This window comes from Podarcis cretensis, assembly GCF_951804945.1.
Source record: "Podarcis cretensis genome assembly, chromosome: 11".
NCBI lineage: Eukaryota > Metazoa > Chordata > Lepidosauria > Squamata > Lacertidae > Podarcis > Podarcis cretensis.
This window is the reverse complement of record NC_137180.1, coordinates 48248034-48267624: the sequence shown is the minus strand read 5'-3', so window position 1 is coordinate 48267624 and position 19591 is coordinate 48248034. Positions and strand designations below refer to the sequence as shown.

Below are 19591 nucleotides of genomic sequence, written 5' to 3'. Positions count from 1 at the left end.
CTTAATTATGTAAATATATTATTATTGGTCTTTAAGATGCGACTAGACCTTTTGGTGATTTTATGCGTATATACTCCCAAGAAAGAGTTACTACTCTTGAATTCTGGGTAACATGCCCAAGCAGCTTATAACTCTCCGCATTCCAAGTCAAATGGCAGTAGACCCCCTCCCACCTGTCACTGGCCCTAAAATCGAAAACATCCCTGGATGGGATCAGTGGGAAGATTCTGATGCAGGATGGAACCCAGTTTTGGGCTCCTTCTCTGGGCATTTCCTACCCTCTCCTGCTCTAGGGTGCTAATAACCTGTGCCCAACAACTTTGAATATGCATTAACTACCTCCTCCAGATTCACACCTCTAACGAACTACCTTCTTTAATTCCGGGGGGGGGGAATCGTGTCCCTTCTCTCTCTCCAGAGAGATCACGCACCTCTCCAAAATGTGTTGCCTCTGCGTCGCTCGGTGGCGGCTCCTGATCTCCTACCAACCCCACGGAAATCTTTAGGGAAATAAGGTGGCTCGGGCAATTGCAACCCAAGCTCGCTTTCCCTTGGGATCGCGACGCTCCCAGAGCATTCCCGACCTTTGCCGAGGATTTCTCCTCGGAGGGGAAAGGTGAGCGAGTCCCTGCCTCGATGCAAGGCGGCGATGCTGGGCGTGTTCCCCATTCCCAGTGGGAGGAGAAGAGGGCGATCGAAGCGCGCGTCGCCGTCGGATAAGCGCTGCTTCGGACACGTTTCTAGGCGCAAGAAGAGGCGCTGGCTCGGCGGGGCTGATGTTGCCGTCCCAGCACGAGCAGGATCGGGATCAGGAAACTCTGGGCCTCTGGAGAGAGGCGATTATGGGAGCAAGCTCGGTTCTCGATTCCCACAAGAGGTGCCCAGCTCACGTCTGGGGAAAACCCGTCCAGCGCACTTTTTCTTTCTTTCCATGAGCTTTGGTTTCTTTTCCCCACACGATCGGCGGACGCTAGTCGGAGGCTGCTAGTTTAAGGGAAAGGACAATCCACGGTGAGACGGCAGAGCTGACAGCCAGGGAAAAGTTTAGGCGACCGCTTAAGCGTCTATCCCTCTTGAGGGTTTTCGTGGCACTAAGCTGGTTTGCGATTTAAATGCTTTGTGGAGCGCACGGTCCCTTGACTCGCCTTTCCGCAGCCCTTCCGTTCAGCACCGACGCTCGGCACTGGAAAAGTCTTATTTTACGCATTTCCAGGATCAATTCCCCCAGGGACACCTTAAGCCCCTTACATCCTAGCGAAACCAGAGAGATATTTTCCAGGGACACCAAGGATGGACGAACCTGGCTGAAAACCTAGAACGATTTACCTGGGAGTACGTCCCACTGAACTCAGTGTGGTCCTACTTCTGTGTAAACATGTCTTGTTATTCAAGGATGCAAAAAATGTCGCCCTTCACTCTTGAAGCTGAGGAAAACCTTGGCATAACAGGGAGGATCTGAGAGACAAGTGTTCAAACCCCCCACTCAACTTGAAACTCTCACCAGGCGACCCTTTGGCCGGTAACGGTCTCTCAGTCTAATCTACCTCACAGGGATGTTGTTAGACTAAAGCGGGAGAGGTAAACCATATATATCGCTTTGGTCCAAGGGAGAATAAGGAGACAAATTTAATTCCTCCACATTTGAAGCTCTCCAGAGGAAGCGTCTTTTCAGGTGAGCAGACCGACGGCAAAATATTTAGAGCTGCAGGGCGAGGACTTATTGTAATTGCACACTTTCCTGGGAGTAAGCCCCACTGAAGACAGTGGGTCTCCCTTCTGAATAAATAGACATAGGATCCGGGTTCAGATAACCCCAGCCATACTGATTTGGATCTGAGGTGGTGTTGCGAGTGGCCTTATATAGCAAAGAAGCGCATTCTCCAGAAATCTAAGCAACCGTTGCGTCTGGCTGCCAGAGGCGCACCAGTGGAGAGCTATGGGGGCAGGACCCCAGTTCTGTCCAGATCTCACAAGGCTTTCTCTCAACTTCGGCCCGACGTAACTGCGTAAGGACTGCCAAACAGTTATTTGGAACGCGCTCATCACCTTCACTATTTTTTTTTGAGAAGTTCAACAGTGAAGTTAAACTAACCCGCTTGAAATGACCAGAGGATGAGTCTATACTTCTAAAACGAGCTGGTGCCATAAGACCTCCCTGGGGATTTCCCAAATGCCCCCCCCCCCCGGCAGGCAAAGGAGCCCACTTAACCAACGCGAGATGGCGGGATGGAGACAGAAACAACCCACTCTCCAAGAAAATAATGATAAAAAACCCCACTTTTAACTCTTGCAAGTTTCCCCTCCTTTTTTGTTAGAGGGCCCTCGCTACTGGCGCTCTTGAAATGTTACCACCCGACTCTTCTGGTTTAGACCCCTGGATTGCGGCGGAGCCAGAATAACCAGGGCGGAGTTCTCAAGGTGGGGGAGGTGGGGATAAGCCGCCCCAAAACTCCTCTCCTCGGAGCAGGCGAGTCTCTCCCCGCCCCCATCCCAGGCCCCTCAACCAGCCAGACCATCGCTGCGCAACTCCCTGAGCTCCCCAGCCCAGAGGGGCGGTTTCCCTGGAGAGCCCTCCCCCTGCTTACCTCGGATCTGGTCTCTTCCGACCCAAGGGTGACATGAACGCCCGGGATCCACGGCTCTCCGGCTCAGAGATGCATGTGGAGCCCGGGGCGCGGAGATCCTCGAAGTGGGTGGGCGATGTGGGGTGGGGTGGGGAGAAGAGCCTTGCTCGCAATCCAGGCGGGGGAGGGAGCTGTTGCCGCCGCCGCCGCCCCGCGCCCTCCCCCCGCCGCAGCCCCGCAGGTGCAGCCGGGGGGCGCCGCGCCTTCCCCACGCCTTGCGCTGCGCCCGATCCAAAGCTTCAAGGTAGACGGCGCGAGAAACTCGCCTGGCCGCGGGGCGCGCCGCCTGTCAGTCGCAACTGGCCCTGGAGCCTACAGTTCAGAAGGAGAAGAAGCAGCAGCAGCCGCTGGCCGGACGCCGGAGAGAGACACCCCACCCACAGCGGCGGGGAGTCCAGTGAAGACATCGGGGGGCCCCGGCCACGCCGGCTGCTCCAGGGAGAAGAGGTGGGGAGGGGAGAGGGCGGGGCGCGGGGCGCACCCAAGGGAGACAAGGGCCCCGGAAGTGGAGGGTCCCAGGAAGGCTGGGCGGGGAGAAAGGGGACTCAGAAGCCAGCAAAGCTGCGTCCTCCCCGAGGGCAAGTCAAAGCTTGGCAGATAGATCCATGTGGAGTGATGCGCTGCGCCACCAGAGGCTCGTGCAAAATCCAGACGCCGAGTCTTTCCCGCCCTCCCCTCGCGTCCTCCTCTTCCAACACCACCAAGCACCACCACCAGGTCACTGTAAGATCCTCTGGAATCGACGTGGAGGGGGCAAGCGAGAGAAGAAGAAAGGCTCTCCTGCCGCCGGAGGTCTAGCTCCGCTCGCACGCCAGGGGGCAGAGGAGGGCGCGCTCGAGCCGTCCCAAGCGCACGCCGAGAGCTCTCTTTGCCAGGGGGAGACGGCCCGCGAGATGCCTTTATAGGCTTGGCGCTCGGTGACGCGGCCCCCATCGCCGCCTCTGATTCGCCTGCGGACCTAAACACACGCACACTCACACACACACACACACGCGAGAGCGCTTCTCCTTTCTCTTGCTGGCGCTCCCCCGCCTCCCCCGCGCGCGCCCCGTCCAGCATCAAACAACACCAGGAGATCCAGCGAATAGCTCTTGGCTGAAGTCAGCGGCTCGACATAGCGTGCGTATTCCATGGCCAGCCGCGCGAAGGAGGCTTCTGAAGTTGGCCCGGCGTCTTGGGCTCGCATTTGCTTTGCTGATGTAACCCAACGCCGCACTTTGGTGCAAGCCGCCCGAGGGGCGTTGGGCAGCCGGACTCCCCCTCCCGCCCGCCCGCCCGCCCGCCGCAGGCAGCCCTGTCCCCAATTCCAGAGCGCTCGCATCATTCATGGCTAAAGGGGCAGGTCGACGGAGACGGCTGCTGCCATCGCTTGCTGCCACCGAAGATATGCTTCTTTCCTGTCGCCTCTTCAATATCTTATTGTTCTCCGGTTGGGGGGGGGGATACACAGGTAGATGGGACGGAGAGAAGAGGCAAGATCAATAAAGTTGCACAAATGGGGAAAGCCCAGGAATAAACTTCTTTGCAAAGCCTCGCCCATGTCCAGGAAACCCCGCCCCTAATCGCAGATGGTGCATAAATCAGTGGCTTGTGTTGCACGTGGCCAGAGGCATTGCAACAAGCCCTTGGGCTAAGTTGGAGGAGGAGTGGGGAAGAGAAAATTAAAGAAAGACTCATCTAACCATCACCTGGGAGTTTCTGCCCAGGTTGTTTGAAAGCACTTTTGGATTTGCACACACTGTTTTGCATGCAGGGTTAAGCATTGATTGAAAGAAGGAGATACTTTGAAACTGAATGCTAACTGCTTGGTGTTTACACCAGGGAGATGACCAGAGGGGAAGGACAAAACTACCTCAACAAGCTCCAAAGCTTGTATCCAACACTCATCCCATAAACTACTATTGCTCTGATGGACCTTGGTGAACTATTAGGGTTCCATAACCCTGAAGGACAAATATTAGTATTTGAAATGGACAGAATAGTCTGAGCAGGTGTGGTGTAGTGGTTAGTATTGGACTAGGACCTGGGAGACCAGGGTTCAAATCCCCACTCAGGCCGTGAAGCTCCCTAGGTGACTGTGGTCCATTCACTGCCTCTCAGCCTTGCCTACGTTACAGGGTTTCTATAGGAATTAAAAGAGGAAAGGTGGGCTATGAATGCAATAAATAAATGCAAAAATAAATAAGCAGTCTGGGGGAGTGTTATCAAGACTCTTGGTCCCAAAGAATCCACCCTCTCGTTTCTTGCCGTGTGACACAGCTCCATGCCAACATTGTCTTGATGGCAAAATGACATTTTGGGACCTTGTGTATGTAAGGCAGATGTTCTACCACTGATCTACAACCCTAATGCAGTTTTTCTTTTTAAAACTTAGCTTCTTTTTTTTAAAAAAAAAAACCCTAAAGGCTGTAATCCTATAACGCTTTCCTTGGAGTAAGTCTCATTGAACTCATGTGTCCATTCATAGAACTGCACCTTAAGTCGCTCAGCATGCGATGTATAGAAAGTCTGGAGAATCAGGCAGCTTATTCTCGTCACACACTTTAAAGAACTTTCTACTGCAACAATGTTTAAAAGTGACTAATTGAATATAACTGTAAACAGCTGCCAAATGTTGCTACTGTTCTAGTTGCCATTTGCCTCTGCCACATCGTTGCCTTTTCACTGCTGCCTCAAACTCCATAGGGATCTTGGCACTTTTGCTGGGAATTCGTCGCAATCCCTCCCACAGGATAGCTGTTGCGATACCACCATCACACAGAAGTCTGGGGAATATTCCTTTACAGAGTTCAGAAAGAGAGCAGGAAGTATATCAAGGGGCAATGGAAATTAGTGGAATAGTTTTTAAAATATGTGTTGATGTCTTGCTAGAATGCATGATTTGGGTGATTGCTGTACCATCACTTAAAGTGCATGTTGATTGCACAAAAAGCTTTCTGAGGCAGAATCAATTTATGGCAGCCTAGCTCAGTCCTGAACCCTCCAGATGCTTTGACCCATACTTCCCGTCATCCCTGGCTATTAACCATGCTGGCTAGGGCCTGATGGGAGTTGTGGTCCAACAACATCTGAAGGGCACCAAGTTGCTTAACTGAGTTGAGTAAGAGCTATTCCACCCTTTATAAAACACCTAGCCCTGGTCAGCTGCAGCTAGGCTCGTGTACTTGTACATTTGACACAATTCTTTACAATTTTAGGGCTATTCATGCATATTATGAAAAGATCTCAGGGAATGTCTTAAATTAGGGCAATTTGTGTGACTGGAGAAAACAAGAATGAGTCAAAAGAAATGAGTGTGCACACGCTTATGATCAATGATGCCTCCGTCGTACCACTTTCAGCTCTCTGAAAAAAGCTATTGTCTGTCTCCAGACATACCCTGAATGCAGTGGATTTTTGAGGGACATGGGCTGTGAATGAACAGAGCCTTTTTGGGGTCATCACTAAGGCTAGATCAGGAGGTTTACTTCATGTTGAAAATGCTGTATAACTAAGTCCTCCATCACCAGTGGGAAATTTGGGGAAGCAGAGGTGGTGGTGCTCAGTTTAACAATGTCCAGAGGTGGGAAACCTCTCCAGATGTTCCTGGACTCCAGCTCCCATCAGCTTTCACTATTGACCAGGCTAGCTGGGGCTGATGGGAACTGGAGCCCAGCAACTTATGGAGGTGTCACAGGTTCCTCACCCCTACTTTAGCTGAAAATTTTCCTACTATCTTTTAAGAGCAAGACAGTGAACAATGCATACGGAATACTGAAATAATAGGCAGTCTAATTAGTAGCTGTTATGCAACCACAGTAATGCAAAAAATGGCATTTGGTTTCCTGGAAAGACCTCTAGCACAAGTACCCAGTATCCTCACAGACAATGGAGAAAAATACATTATATAACTCTGTAGTCTTGAGCAGACATAATCCTGGCATTAATCAAATTGGGTATTAAAAATCTGGGAGCGGGCTATGGACTACCCCCCTCCCTACCATCTTCCCATCTCCAAGTCTGGCATGAATTCTTTCCTCTTTTTCTTATCAGCCTCAATCATGGTTCAGGGTTCCAACAGCACCCTAAAGTCTGTTTTTAAACCCAGGTTAAAATGGGGGAGCTGATTAGAATAGATGCACAGGTAATGCTGAACCATTACCGCCTCCTTTGGAAGTGAGTTCCGTAGTTTAACTTTGTGCAGTGTGAGAAAGTACCTTCTTTTGTGCTGAATCTTCCAACATTCAGCTTTATTGGATGTCTACAAGTTCTAGCATTATGGGGGAGGGATGAATACTTTTCTCGATCCATTGTCTCTTATGCCGTGCTTTGTTTTACAAACTTCAGTGATGTCACCCCTTACTTGGTTTTCCTCTAAACCAGCCTTTCTCAACTTGTGGGTCCCCAGATCTTGTTGAACTACAACTCCCATCACCCCTAGCTAGCAAGGCCAGAGCTCAAGGATGATGGGAGTTGTAGTCCAACAACATCTGGGGACCCACAGGTTGAGAACCGCTGCAACTAAAAAGGTCAACTGCTGCCACCTTTCCTCATAGGGGAAATACCTGAGGTTGAGGCATTCCCAAGGGCCAGTTTGTGATGTAAGAGAACAATGGATTTTGTGGTGCAATGGAATGGGGACACACGCATACTAAATCCTGCCCATTTGTGACACTCGCTTGGTAATCTGAGGCTAGTCACTGTCTCTCAGTTTAAGATGTATCTCAGCCTCACTGGGAGGATAATCAGTTCTTTTCTTGGAGAAAATCTAGGTTATTAATGTCAAAACCAATAACTATGTTTGCATGGACTAAGCACCCAATCTCCAGAATGATCATTGTCTGGACTGGAGATGTGCTACTGAAATGCTTTGCAAACTACTAGCCTTAACTTGGAACTAGCATAGAAGGCAATAAAAGCATTGATCTTCCTCCATTTTTATGCTGGGAGGGAAGGAGTGGGTTTATCTCCTCTGGTAGCCTGCTTGCAATCTGTCCCTTCTCTGCCAGCACACTTATTCGCCTACGTGGAATTCCTTGTCACCTGCGGCTACCAGGCTAGTGGTTAATTACAAGGCTGCCGTAATACAATAGCGGTGATTTGTTTCTGGTCTTGTGGAAGGGTTTTAATGGTATTTGAATCAAGGAAGCAGAGAGATAATTTAGGCTGTTCAGGAGAGCACCGTAGATCCAGACAGATGAGCCAAGCAGAAGACCCCCTAAACAAAAGATGAGATAATCTGTTATTCATGGCACCATTTTCATACTGTTCTCATCCTAAGCCAATGGTCGGAGTTTGACAGATCTGAAGTTTGACAGATCATGCAAAGCCAAGTACCATTCTGTGGAATGCAGGTAACGTTATATCTCCCAGGCCACTTAGGACTAGAGCTGCCAAGAATTCTCCAAAATGTTCCTCTGCAAATTTTAATGTTAAATTTTCCAGAAGTTCTCTGAGTGCTCCAATATTTGGTGGAAAATACGACAACAATCTGATGTCTTTCTTTTACACAATAGGTGGTGCAATCCCATACTCACCTGCCTGGGAATAAGTACCACTGAAGTCAATGGGAGTTAGGTTAAAATAGACATGTATATGATGGCACTGTTAATAACCATATTTGACAGGACTTTATAGCCGACAAGCAATGGCGTGTTGGGATGCGGGTGGCGCTGTGGGTTAAACCACAGAGCCTAGGACTTGCCAATCAAAAGGTCACGGTTCGAATCCCTGCGACGGGGTGAGCTCCCATTGCTTGGTCCCTGCTCCTGCCAACCTAGCAGTTCGAAAGCACGTCAAAGTGCAAGTAGATAAATAGATACCGCTCCGGCGGGAAGGTAAACGACGTTTCCGTGCGCTGCTCTGGTTCGCCAGAAGCTGCTTAGTCATGCTGGCCACATGACCCAGAAGCTGTACGCTGGCTCCCTCAGCCAATAAAGCGAGATGAGCGCCACAACCCCAGAGTCGGCCACGACTGGACCTAATGGTCAGGGGTCCCTTTACCTTTACCTATCTTATAGACATACCATCTTATAGGCATACCATTTCATCACTGCTAGTTGCGTGCCAAGGCCCTGTGCCCCACAGTTCCCCATTAATTAATAACACAGAGAGACAAGTATTTAGGATTGCTTACAAACTCAAATGATTACAAACATAGTCCATTTTGGGTGGCCTTCCACTTCTGTGCAAGTATGGTCATTTTCTGGCAGGTGCATAGCTGACCAAGGTCTTCATTTTTTAATCCCTTGCTCTCTCTTACATGAATTGGTTTGTCTCATTGACAAACCATATTTTGGAAATTCTGCTTTATTACAGTTTCAAGACAGGTGTATCGTGAGCAGGTAGGGCTGTGAGAATTGCACCTATGACTGTCATGAAGAGACTCTGCACTTCTGAATTTGCCACTACACTACTGACTGAGACTAAGGAGGAGGAGGAGGCTGACACGCAGTTCCTTCCCTGGACTGGAAGTACGTCATAAGGCAGACAGCTGGGGTCTGGCTGGGGGTCAGTGGAGGTTGCTTGGGCAGTGCCCCACTTGTCATGGTTTTTTTTTTCCAATTCATGGAAGGGCATTTTGCCAAGTTGCCTTTGTCCATTGGTGCTCTTTCAGTCCCAATGTTCTTTATTCTAGCCTTCCTTCCCTTTCATGGAATTTCTTAAAAATGCTATTTGATCTCCATGGTGTTTTAACATTACTTTTCCCCATTGAGTACAAAGCATTATTATTTTACTGCATATCAGTGACAAGACATTTGGAGAGTTTCCTTGTCTTTGCTTTGCTGTGAGGAGCTTGACCCCTGGCTCTGAGAGGGTGTGTATTCAGAAAACAAACTTCATACTTTGTTATGGCAGCTGAGATGATTAGATGCCAGAAGGAGTGAGTATGTAGAATAAAATGAGGTGGGGCTTCACTAAGGATGGCTATTATATGGTGGACACCAAGGCTCCTTTGAAAGTACAGATAGTGGACACCTGCCATATTTCAACAGGGAAATTGTTCCACAGAACAGGGGCAGCCACACTAAAAGCCCTGCTCTTAGATACCGCAGGGTGGGCTTTTGAGATCTTTGGAAACACTCCTCTATCTGAAGCACTCTCAGGTCTTCATAAAACAGTATATAAATGTTGGAATTGGTTGTTATTTTGAAACCACAGATAGTACCATACATGGATATTTGACAAGCGGAAACATTGCAAAATGTAGGTGTCCTTACACATGGATATAGATTTGCCTGAACAGTAATGCACCATAAGAAATGATTCTTGCATAGCAAAAGTGGCAGTGTCTTTACACAGGCTGGCTTTCCAAATTCTCCAGCCCGTGGGGCGTCAGTGGGTCTTTAATGACTTATCGTGCCACAACATGCGACTGCTTGGCCCCTGGGAGCGTCTCCTCATTCATGGTCGTTAAGCCAGAATGAGGTGATGCTGGTTAAACAGAAATAGCAGGTTCTAAATAGCTGGCCTATTAAAACATCTTCATTCAGAATAGTCCGTGATAGGATTTGTCATATGATCGTCCCCTGGCTTTAAAACACAGGTGTGAGAAATGATCTTCCGTATTGCCAATGTGAGCTTGATTTAGACTCGTTTTGTCCACAGTAGCTGTGGACAAAAGAAGGGCTTCTACTTCTGATAGATGCAGTGACGCAAATTGAATATACGGTTCTTTGGATAAACACAATAGGATACTCTTGATTTTTTAAATGCGTGCAGTTAAAACAGCAACGAATAGATATCTCAAGGTGCCATATCTTTAAATATTCCAAAAACAAGATGTGTATTTATTATTATTTCTCTAAAATGTTATTATAAGCATTAGGAGAAACTTTCTAATGGTAAGGGCTGTTGATGATGGAGCAGATTGCCTTGGGAGATGTTGGGCTCTCCTTGCCTGGAGTTTTCTTTAAGGAGGTTGTTGGCTACCCTGCTGCCAGGGATGCTGTAAAGTTACAACCATGCATTGCAGATGCTGGAAGAGAGACCAGTGGCATCCCTGTTCTTCTGTTGCCACCCTCCAGACCTATAGTGGAAGGGGCACACAAAGAAGGGCCTCAGATGATGGTTGCAGGGTCTAGGTTGGTTCATATGGAGAGAGGTGGTCCTTGAGGTATTGCGGTCCTGAGCCATTTATGGCTTTATAGGTCAAAATCAACTAATTGGCAGCCAGTGTTGGTGTTATATGCTCAGATACAATTGTTGGGAATCAACAGCAGGAATGGGCCATTGTGGTTCTGCTTAGAGGTTTCCTATGGGGACCTGGTTGGTCAGTGTGATGCTAAACTGGACAAGCCTTTGGTCTAATGCAGCAGGGCTCTTCTTACATCCTTGTTTCTCAGGTTGCACTTGTCCTTCATCAGTAGCCATCATGCCTGAAAACAAGGGTGTCAGCACATTTCCCATAATTTGTTACTTCTCTTGGCAATATTCTCTCATTTGGCAATGGACTGTTGCTGAATTCTTGTCATTTCTGATTATACTGACCATGGGGCTTCTTTCACATTCCTCAGCTGCTCATTCACGTTATTTGGAGTTTCTTCCAATAATCACTAGAAGAGAGTTTACTCTATTGTTCAACAACTGTTGCTCTTCGTGGCAAAGTTCCTGATCTTTTGCTACCCTCTGTGCTTGTTCTTCCTCTGTTTTTCTGTCTGCTGTTATGGCAGCCTCAATCAGCAGACTTCTTGTCTCCTTTGCTAAAACACCAAGATCCACCTTCTGTTTTTATATCTATGGAAAGCTCTCAGCCATTTGCTGTGCTGCTTGGTTCATCTGACACAGCAGGCCAAGTGCAAACATTGGACGATCTCCTTGTATCTGTTCTTTCCTCTCGTGTATTTGAAACCTGGGGTTTGCCACAGGCTGAAAGGAGCACATACAGAACCAGCCAAAAATGGTCAATAGCAATGGGGGAGAAATTTGATTCACTTTGCACTTTCTGAAACCATTTGCAGACTGAAACACAGTCATCTTTCAAAATCCCCATTTCTACATATGTTTTAATGCAGTTCTCCAGTCAAATGTGGATAAAAATGCATGCAAAGTGTCCATAAAAATGCATATGTTAGTGAAAACAACATACAGGAATGCATTCTATTTGTGAAAATTATACAGATATCTATGATCTTAATAGTGTCCAATGAGTGGTGTATGGTCTCATGTTTAAATGCAGATGCTGTAACTCAGCAGTGGTAGTTCATTTTGGATTCTGGGCTTAATGATGCTATGGGAACTCTTCTTTAGATTATAACATATTTTACTCCCCACTTCAAATTGCGGAAAACCAGCCCTGCTGTGCTTGGTGGGGGCGGGGCACTGGACCTCAGCCCCAAACGCCTGCTCCAATGGCATTACTGCAGCTAAGAAGAAGACTTGCTTTATCAGCCAACAGTCCCAGGTTGAATCCCTGCATCTCCAGTTAAAGAGCTCAGATACTGATGTGATGGCAAAGACCTCTTGAAATATACTCAGAGTTGAGTGTGAATTTCATGCTCTTTATTCAGCTCATAGTAGCAATGAATGAATCTTTCCCCAAAACGTCTAGCTATATATACATTATTTACACAATGGGCCCTGCGTGATTGGCTAATTCCAGGCTGCTCCTGTAGGCCAATCAGGTTGCGGATTCACCTCCTCCAGAAGCCTGATTGGCTGCTCCTGCAGGCCAATCAGGTCACTGATTCACTTCCATCTGGAGCTGGATTGGGTGGCTCCTGCAGACCAATCAGACTGCTGCATTCTAGATCCTATTGTTCTAAGATTCAACCCTTCTATTGTTCTAGGATTGCAACCCTGAACTTACAAAACTACTGGGTCTTGGGGAGAAGATTCCAATCTCATGTCTACCCTCACAGCAGTTCTGAATGTGCTGAGAGGTATAGATGGATGTATAGATTTTTTTAAGGCAGGGGTGGCGACTTGCAGCTCTCTCCAGCTATGTTTGATGTTTTATTGTGTTTTTAATATTCTGTTGGGAGCTGCTCAGAGTGGCTGGGGAAACCCAGCCAGATGGACAGGGTATAAATAATAAATTATATCATCATCATCATTATTCCTGGAATACAAGTCCCAGCAGCCCCAGGCAGCATTCCCAGTGGTCAGGTGGACCTGTAAAAGGGTAAAAGAGTACTGGGAAATAATTCATAATGAATTTAAAAAATGTACTTTTCCAACAACAACAACAGCACAGAGTCCTTTTTGTTGGGGATAATTCAGATGGAAATTCCCAGGTGTCAAAAAAGGTTATTTATGTATGCCACTACTGTGGCCCGTGTTTTGCTAGCCCAAAAATGGAAAACGAACGAGGTCTCAACTAAAGAAGAATGGCAACTTAAACTGATGGAATATGTGCAGCTTGTGGACCTAACACATAGAATAAGAGAAAAAGAACATATGTTTAGAGAAGACTGGAAAATGCTTATTGAATATATGGGGGGAAATTGTATACACTTGAAAACGTTGGAAGCATTAAGATAAATTCAACAGTGTAAACAAGTTTTGATGGATGTAATAATGGAATATTGAATGGTTTAGTTAATGTAAAATATGCAGGGATTTATGATATGCAAAATGAACCATGGAAAGAGAAGCAGGGAAGTCACTGACATTTTAAGGTTGTTTAAATGAATATTCCAAATTGTAAAATTTAATTTAAAAAATATACAAAAAAAGGAATGGTGTGAACATTCCAAAATTTAGGGTGGTGCAGGAGGTTCTTCTGCACAGGGCACTGAGCTAAGGGGGTTCAAAATTGAGAAGATCCACAATAGAGAAGATCCATTTGGAGGCGCCAAAATTTGGTCTCGGACAGGGTGCCATATTATGAAAGATTACCCAAGTCTGCCCCTGGGAGTGAATTGTTGTCTAGCGACATCTGGAGGGTCCCTGGTTCCCGAACGCTGATTTGGAGGCCAACACTGATTTCCCACCCTGCCTTTCAACAGGTTCTGAAGGCGGCTTACGTTGAAGCATTGAATTTACCTCAGCCGCTGTCTGAAGTTGTCTTGTCCAGTAACAGAAACATCACATGAAGCTGCTGGTTGTGTGTGTTTATCTCTTAGTCTATCATTCTAAGTATAGGGTGAGCCAAAACAGCCCATTCGTATAGATTACATTGTGGTTGTGCCTCCCCCTCCCCCACCACTTCTCCTTCATGTAGCTTCATGGAATGGCCAGTTCTGTACTGACATTGTTCACATTAACCTGCTCAAGAGGAACAAGGCAGTTTATAAGCAACTGTTTTGGGCAGAAAGAAAAGAAAACAAAAAACCCCAAAACAGTCAACGCAGGGGGCAAATCTCTGCAATTAGTGCCGATCCCAAAATTTGGACTTTTTTGACATTAAACATGGACTTTCATTTGGCATACGGTGGCTTGACCACTAATGACGGAAAAAGCCATTGGCTTTTGGGTTGCTTTTCATTTTCCACCAGTGTTTGGGTAGAATTTGCACTTCCCCTCTAAATCTGGAGCTGTTCCTGGAATTAATGAGGGAAAAGAGAAAGACTCAAATCAGAAGACTACATATTTTGTTTGTCTACATGACTGAGCCATTTTTATTTCCTTACATACCAACCATTTAACCTCAAGATGACCTTAATGTAGGCAAAAAGGAGTACTTATATACAAGAGTTAGCAAGCAATAAACAAGAAGCCTAGTTTTGAACAATAAGAGAGAGGAAAAGGAAGAAGCACTCTCTTCCTTGACTTCACAAACCCTATATTTTACTGGATACAAGTAAACGGCTTTGAGACTAACCATAATGTGGAAATTAGACAGTGGGAAGCTCTGATGACAGTGTCCTTTAGTTCGGTGATCACTCGTGATATAGCTTCTGCTACATCTGTATAGTAAAGCATGAGAGACAGAGATTACAGTAAGTGTCAAGGAATGTTCTAGCTATATATACATATACATATATGTTGTGGAAGGATGCAATGCAGCAAAAATGAACAGCGCCATCTAAGTGTGCTTTGTTAATCCAGGTTTCTTGATTGTCTACATTATCCAAAACACATAAAAACCATTGGCAACCGTGCTGTTCCGTTAGAAAACACTCCAAATACCACAATACTTGTATTAGGACCAGGTAGGAACATAGGGACGCGGGTGGCGCTGTGGGTGAAACCACAGAGCCTAGGACTTGCCGATCAGAAGGTCGGTGGTTCGAATCCCTGCGACGGGGTGAGCTCCCATTGCTTGGTCCCTGCTCCTGCCAACCTAGCAGTTCGAAAGCACGTCAAAGTGCAAATAGATAAATAGGTATCGCTCTGGCGGGAAGGTAAAGGCTTTTCCATGCGCTGTTCTGGTTCGCCAGAAGCAGCTTAGTCATGCTGGCCACATAACCTGGAAGCTGTATGCTGGCTCCCTCGACCAGTAATGAGATGAGCGCTGCAATCCCAGAGTTGGCCATGACTGGACCTAATAGTCAGGGGTCCCTTTACCTTTACCTTTACCTAGGAACATAGGAAGTTACCTGACTAGAGGATAGCTCAGTCAGTAGAGCATGAGATTCTTAATCTCAGGGTCCTTGGTTTCAGCCCCATGTTGGGCAAAATATTCCTGCATTGCAGGCATTTGGACTAGATAATCCTCATGGTCCCTTCCAACTCAATGGACCAGTTTGCACATCACATTTAACAAGCCATGGTTTAATGCTGGACTAGATGGGCCATTGGCCTGATCCAGCAAACTCTTCTTATATTCTTATGCTAAACAAACAAACAAACAAACACAATTCTACCATGAATCACTTCAGACAGAATGTTTTCATGTAGATGAAATCAAGTGATCTCTCTCTCTCTCCCTTCCTATGCATTCATGTGAACCAGCTATGCTGTTTACCATTAAAGCACCAGACCGAGAGTGTGGGAATATTCCATAGATGCACCCTCAGTGAACTGGGAACATTGTGGGATGGTACTAGAGCTGCAGCAGGGAGGCACCAGCTGAGAGGCTTCCTTTGGAGTGTGGAAGACCCCCACCGTGTGCCAGAAGACATAAGGCTCCCATTGTGTCCTCAATTGGCCTCATTATGGAGTGAAGCCTGCGCTTAATTTTTTAGTCAACATGAGCATACCCAGATAATAAGGCACTCACTTGAAATGTCTGTAAGCAGCTTCTTTTGTAATCTATTTGCCCTTTCTGCCTGTGGTTTAAACTTTGGCATATACTGTAGCAAATGTAACCAAATGTCAGTTATGTGCCCCGAGGCAAAACCCGAAAAATTAAACTTGATACCCATGCACTGATTGATCTGGCTGCAGACATACACATCTGCTGGAGTGAATTGCATCAATGAAGGCGACAGCATTTTGCTTCTTTCCTGTATTAATGACGGGCAGGATTAATTTATCACCATGTAAAAATGGATTGATTGCTTTGCCACACCAATTTATGGAAGATTTCGAGGTTTTATGACTTCAAACTGATCCCTTTTCGACATAATCACCCAGAATTATCGGACCTGAATACTTCTTGTCATTAAAATAATCACTTCCAATCAAAACAATTATTCGACATGGCATTTTACCCCCACCAACTTCTTCTAAAATACTCCACACAACCGTACATGTGAACAAAAACGTAAAAAAAGACATGTGGCCATAGCTCAAAAACTTGACCTGATTGAGCAAAACCAATGTGATTTTTCGATTCAGTGCATCAGATTCGTCCTAAATCAACTGAAAAAACGCAGACAACAAATTTGTTGTTGACCAGTGTTACAAAAGGCGTGTAAAGGACAGATAAAATGAAGATCTGTCACTTGTAGGAGCTGATAATTTAATTGACAATTTTTGAATTACAGCATTATTTTAACCAACTGGAACAGTGAAAACAATTGAGTGAAAGCTTGATCTTATGCATATGCTATTGGAAATAAATCTCCCTGATTTCAGTGGGGCTTCCCTCAAACTAAAAAGAACTAAAAAGGGATTTCAGCCTGAGACCTTTTCCGAGCATTGGAATGAAATTGAGACGGATTTTAGGCATGAGGCTTTAATTGGTGCTGAACGTCTCTTGAGCAATTTATGCTGATGGCTGGTAGTGTGGAAAAGAGAGATCTGTAATGCAAATTAGCATTATTACTAGTGTAGGTTTCAGATGCACCTTACAAAGTAATTTTTGCAGCAAGGATTGTTTTAAGCCTTTTGTGTGGAAAAGCTCTTCATCACAATTTATGTATGGTTTTTTTTTGTTTTTTTAAAAATGAATATACAACCATGCTTTCAAATAAATGCAAAGAAAACAGAAATAAGAATAAGAACCAGAGAGTATAAATAGGAAGAATATAATGAAAAATCACACTAGCAGCAGCAAGAACTTAGAACTTAGAGCTAGCATTAGAACTTTAAAAGTCCTGGGAGAATGAAAGTGTTTTTATGACACAAAAAATATACCAATATTGGTTCCAGGCAAATAATGTTAAGTGGTATGGGTGGCTTAATTTCTGGTTCCATCTGCCTTACATGACCTGGCAAAGGCACAGTGAAGGTGTGTCCAGTACTTTGGTGTGGTTTTTTTTTGGAAATCATTTTTATTGGTTTTACAAATACAAAGTTACAAACAAAAAAATCAAAAAAGTATATCCATATAAAGAGATTCCTCCGAAACTCAAGTCTGCCCCCCATCTCCTTGCCATTTTAAACATATTCTTCCATACTCCAATTTTTATACTCCATGGTAATTATTACACTACAAGTGAAATCAAATTCCTGCCAATGTTTCCATCTGCTTACAGTGGTCTCCTAAGTAACTTATAATTTTGTCCCATTCTTTTATAAAGTTTTTGTCCTCTTGGTTTCTGAGTTTTCCAGTCAGCTTTGCCATCTCAGCATAGTCCATCAGCTTGGTTTGCCATTCCTCTCTGCTAGAGACTTTGTCTTCTTTCCATCTCTGGGCTAGTAACATCCAGGCATCAGCTGGTCCATACACAAAAAAGTCTTTTCTGCTTCTTTGGAATGCTGATACCTGTACTTCCTAACAAAAATGCTTCTGGTTTTATAACAAAGGTTATTTTAAACATCCCCCCCCACACATTTGATTATATATCATCTCCCAGAAAGCTTTTGTTACCTTACAAGTCCACCACACATGATAAAAGGTACATTCCTTTTCTAGTACTTGTGGCAAGTTGATACAGGTCTTTCTTCTGGTTCAGTTAACTAAATCACATGGATTTCTTTTTTTTTTCTGCATAATTTTTATTGTTTTTTAAATCATAACAAACAAGAAAGTAAAACAATTTACGCCTTGTTATCACAGATTTCTTTCTATAAGACTTCCTTCAGCTCCCCCTGAAATCATCCATACGCTAATTTAACAAATTCACACAAATCCTAGCTTATATTGACATTATTTTCTCTTTCCTTCTTTTTCTCTTTAGACAATATTCCAACCTTTTCACAGAGCTTTTTTAAACCCAACTAGCGTTATCTGACCTTCACTTATATTTTCCAGATATTCCACAAATTTCCCCCAGTCCTCAATGAACCTTTGGTCTTTTAAATATCTAATTTTCCCCGTCAATCTGTCCATCTCCGCGTATTCTAGTAGTTTTGCTCTCCATTCCTCAAGCGTCGGTATGGATTTCATTGGGACGCAGAGGCAGCGGGAATATGGATGATTATTTTCCATAAGGTAAATTTCCCCACAAGTGTGCACATTACTGACATTACGGGTAGAGCTGCTGACATTCTCTACATCAGGGGTAGGCAACCTAAGGTCTGTGGGCCAGATGTGGTCCAATCACATTCTCAGTCTGGTCTATGATGGTCCGGGAATCATCATGTTTTTACATGAGTAGAATGTGTCCTTTTATTTAAAATGCATCTCTGGGTTATTTGTGGGGCCTGCCTGGTGTTTTTACATGAGTAGAATGTGTGCTTTTATTTAAAATGCATCTCTGGGTTATTTGTGGGGCATAGGAATTCGTTCACCCCCCCCAAAAAAAAATATAGTCCGGCCCACCACATGGTCTGAGGGATGGTGGACCGGCACATGGCTGAAAAAGGTTGCTGACCCCTGCTCTACATGCTGCAAAGCAGTTAGCAGAATTCCCAATGTGATCTTGCTGCTTCTTTTGTTTAAGTCTGCCTTGACACCATTAGAGGGTGGCGAAACTGCCTCTGGGTAGCTGTCCATCTGGGTGATATGGTCAGTGTTTTCCTGAATGTAAAGATTTTGGTGCACATATAAAACTCTTCTTCATCAGCTGAGTTAAGGTAGCAGAAGAAAGGGTTTTATTGTTGTTGTTTTAAAAAAAATACTTTTTAAATGACATTCAGGTCTAAGGGTTGTTGCTCTGTTAATAAGCAAAAGCTTCCCATGGTAGCTGGATATTGGCCTATGCCTGACAACATACAGGGAATTCAAGTCTTTGTTTAAAATCCCTTATTTTAGAGGTAGTCAAATTATTGGCAGCAAGAGCTGTGTGGGTGTTGAGAAGCAGTGAAGAAAAAGAAATCCTGGGTTATTAGACTTTTATCTCTGTTACGCTGGCATAAATCTGGAGTAATTTCCTGGAAGGCAATGGAATTTGCTCCAGGTTAATGTGGAGCAGAATCCACTTCTTAGTCTCAAACTATCGTTTTCACTAAGTGAATATATTAGATAATTATATGACTTCCCATAAAGTGATGGAGTAGTCTTCTAGCTGTAATTACACCAAACTCTGTAAGAGTTAAGAGTTAGAGTTAGAGTTAGTTAGAGTTAGAAAGGGAGAGAGAGAAAGAGAAAGAGAAAAAAAAAATGAAGGGCAGTTTTCTCTCTCTCTGTGTTTTTTTTTTTTAAAAAAACACTAAACCCACACAATAGAAGTTCCAAACAGAAAATTCAAAAAATTGCAAAATGTCTGACAGGATTGATGCTGTGACAGGGTACAGTGTGAGGGCTGGGCTGTGACCAGCAATCTGAGGTAAGCCAGGAGCCAAGAATAAGAAGCTGTGGGACAAGCCAGAAACAAGGGCCAAAAGAACTAAGT

The 19591-nt window shown here is 45.1% G+C and overlaps 1 protein-coding gene across 2 annotated transcripts in view; it reads right to left on the bottom strand.

The window, feature by feature from the left end:
* GDNF (glial cell derived neurotrophic factor) overlaps positions 1 to 2844 on the bottom strand; it is a 32406-nt gene extending 29562 nt beyond the window's left edge. Inside the window, exon 1 of one of the 2 annotated variants that reach the window (XR_013843356.1) lies at positions 2586 to 2719. The gene's annotated coding sequence lies outside the window, so the exon portion shown is untranslated. Of the gene's footprint in view, positions 1 to 2585 lie in introns of both variants that reach the window. The other variant, XM_079995135.1, reaches the window with a different exon arrangement.
* Between the last annotated feature and the right edge of the window lie 16747 nt (positions 2845 to 19591).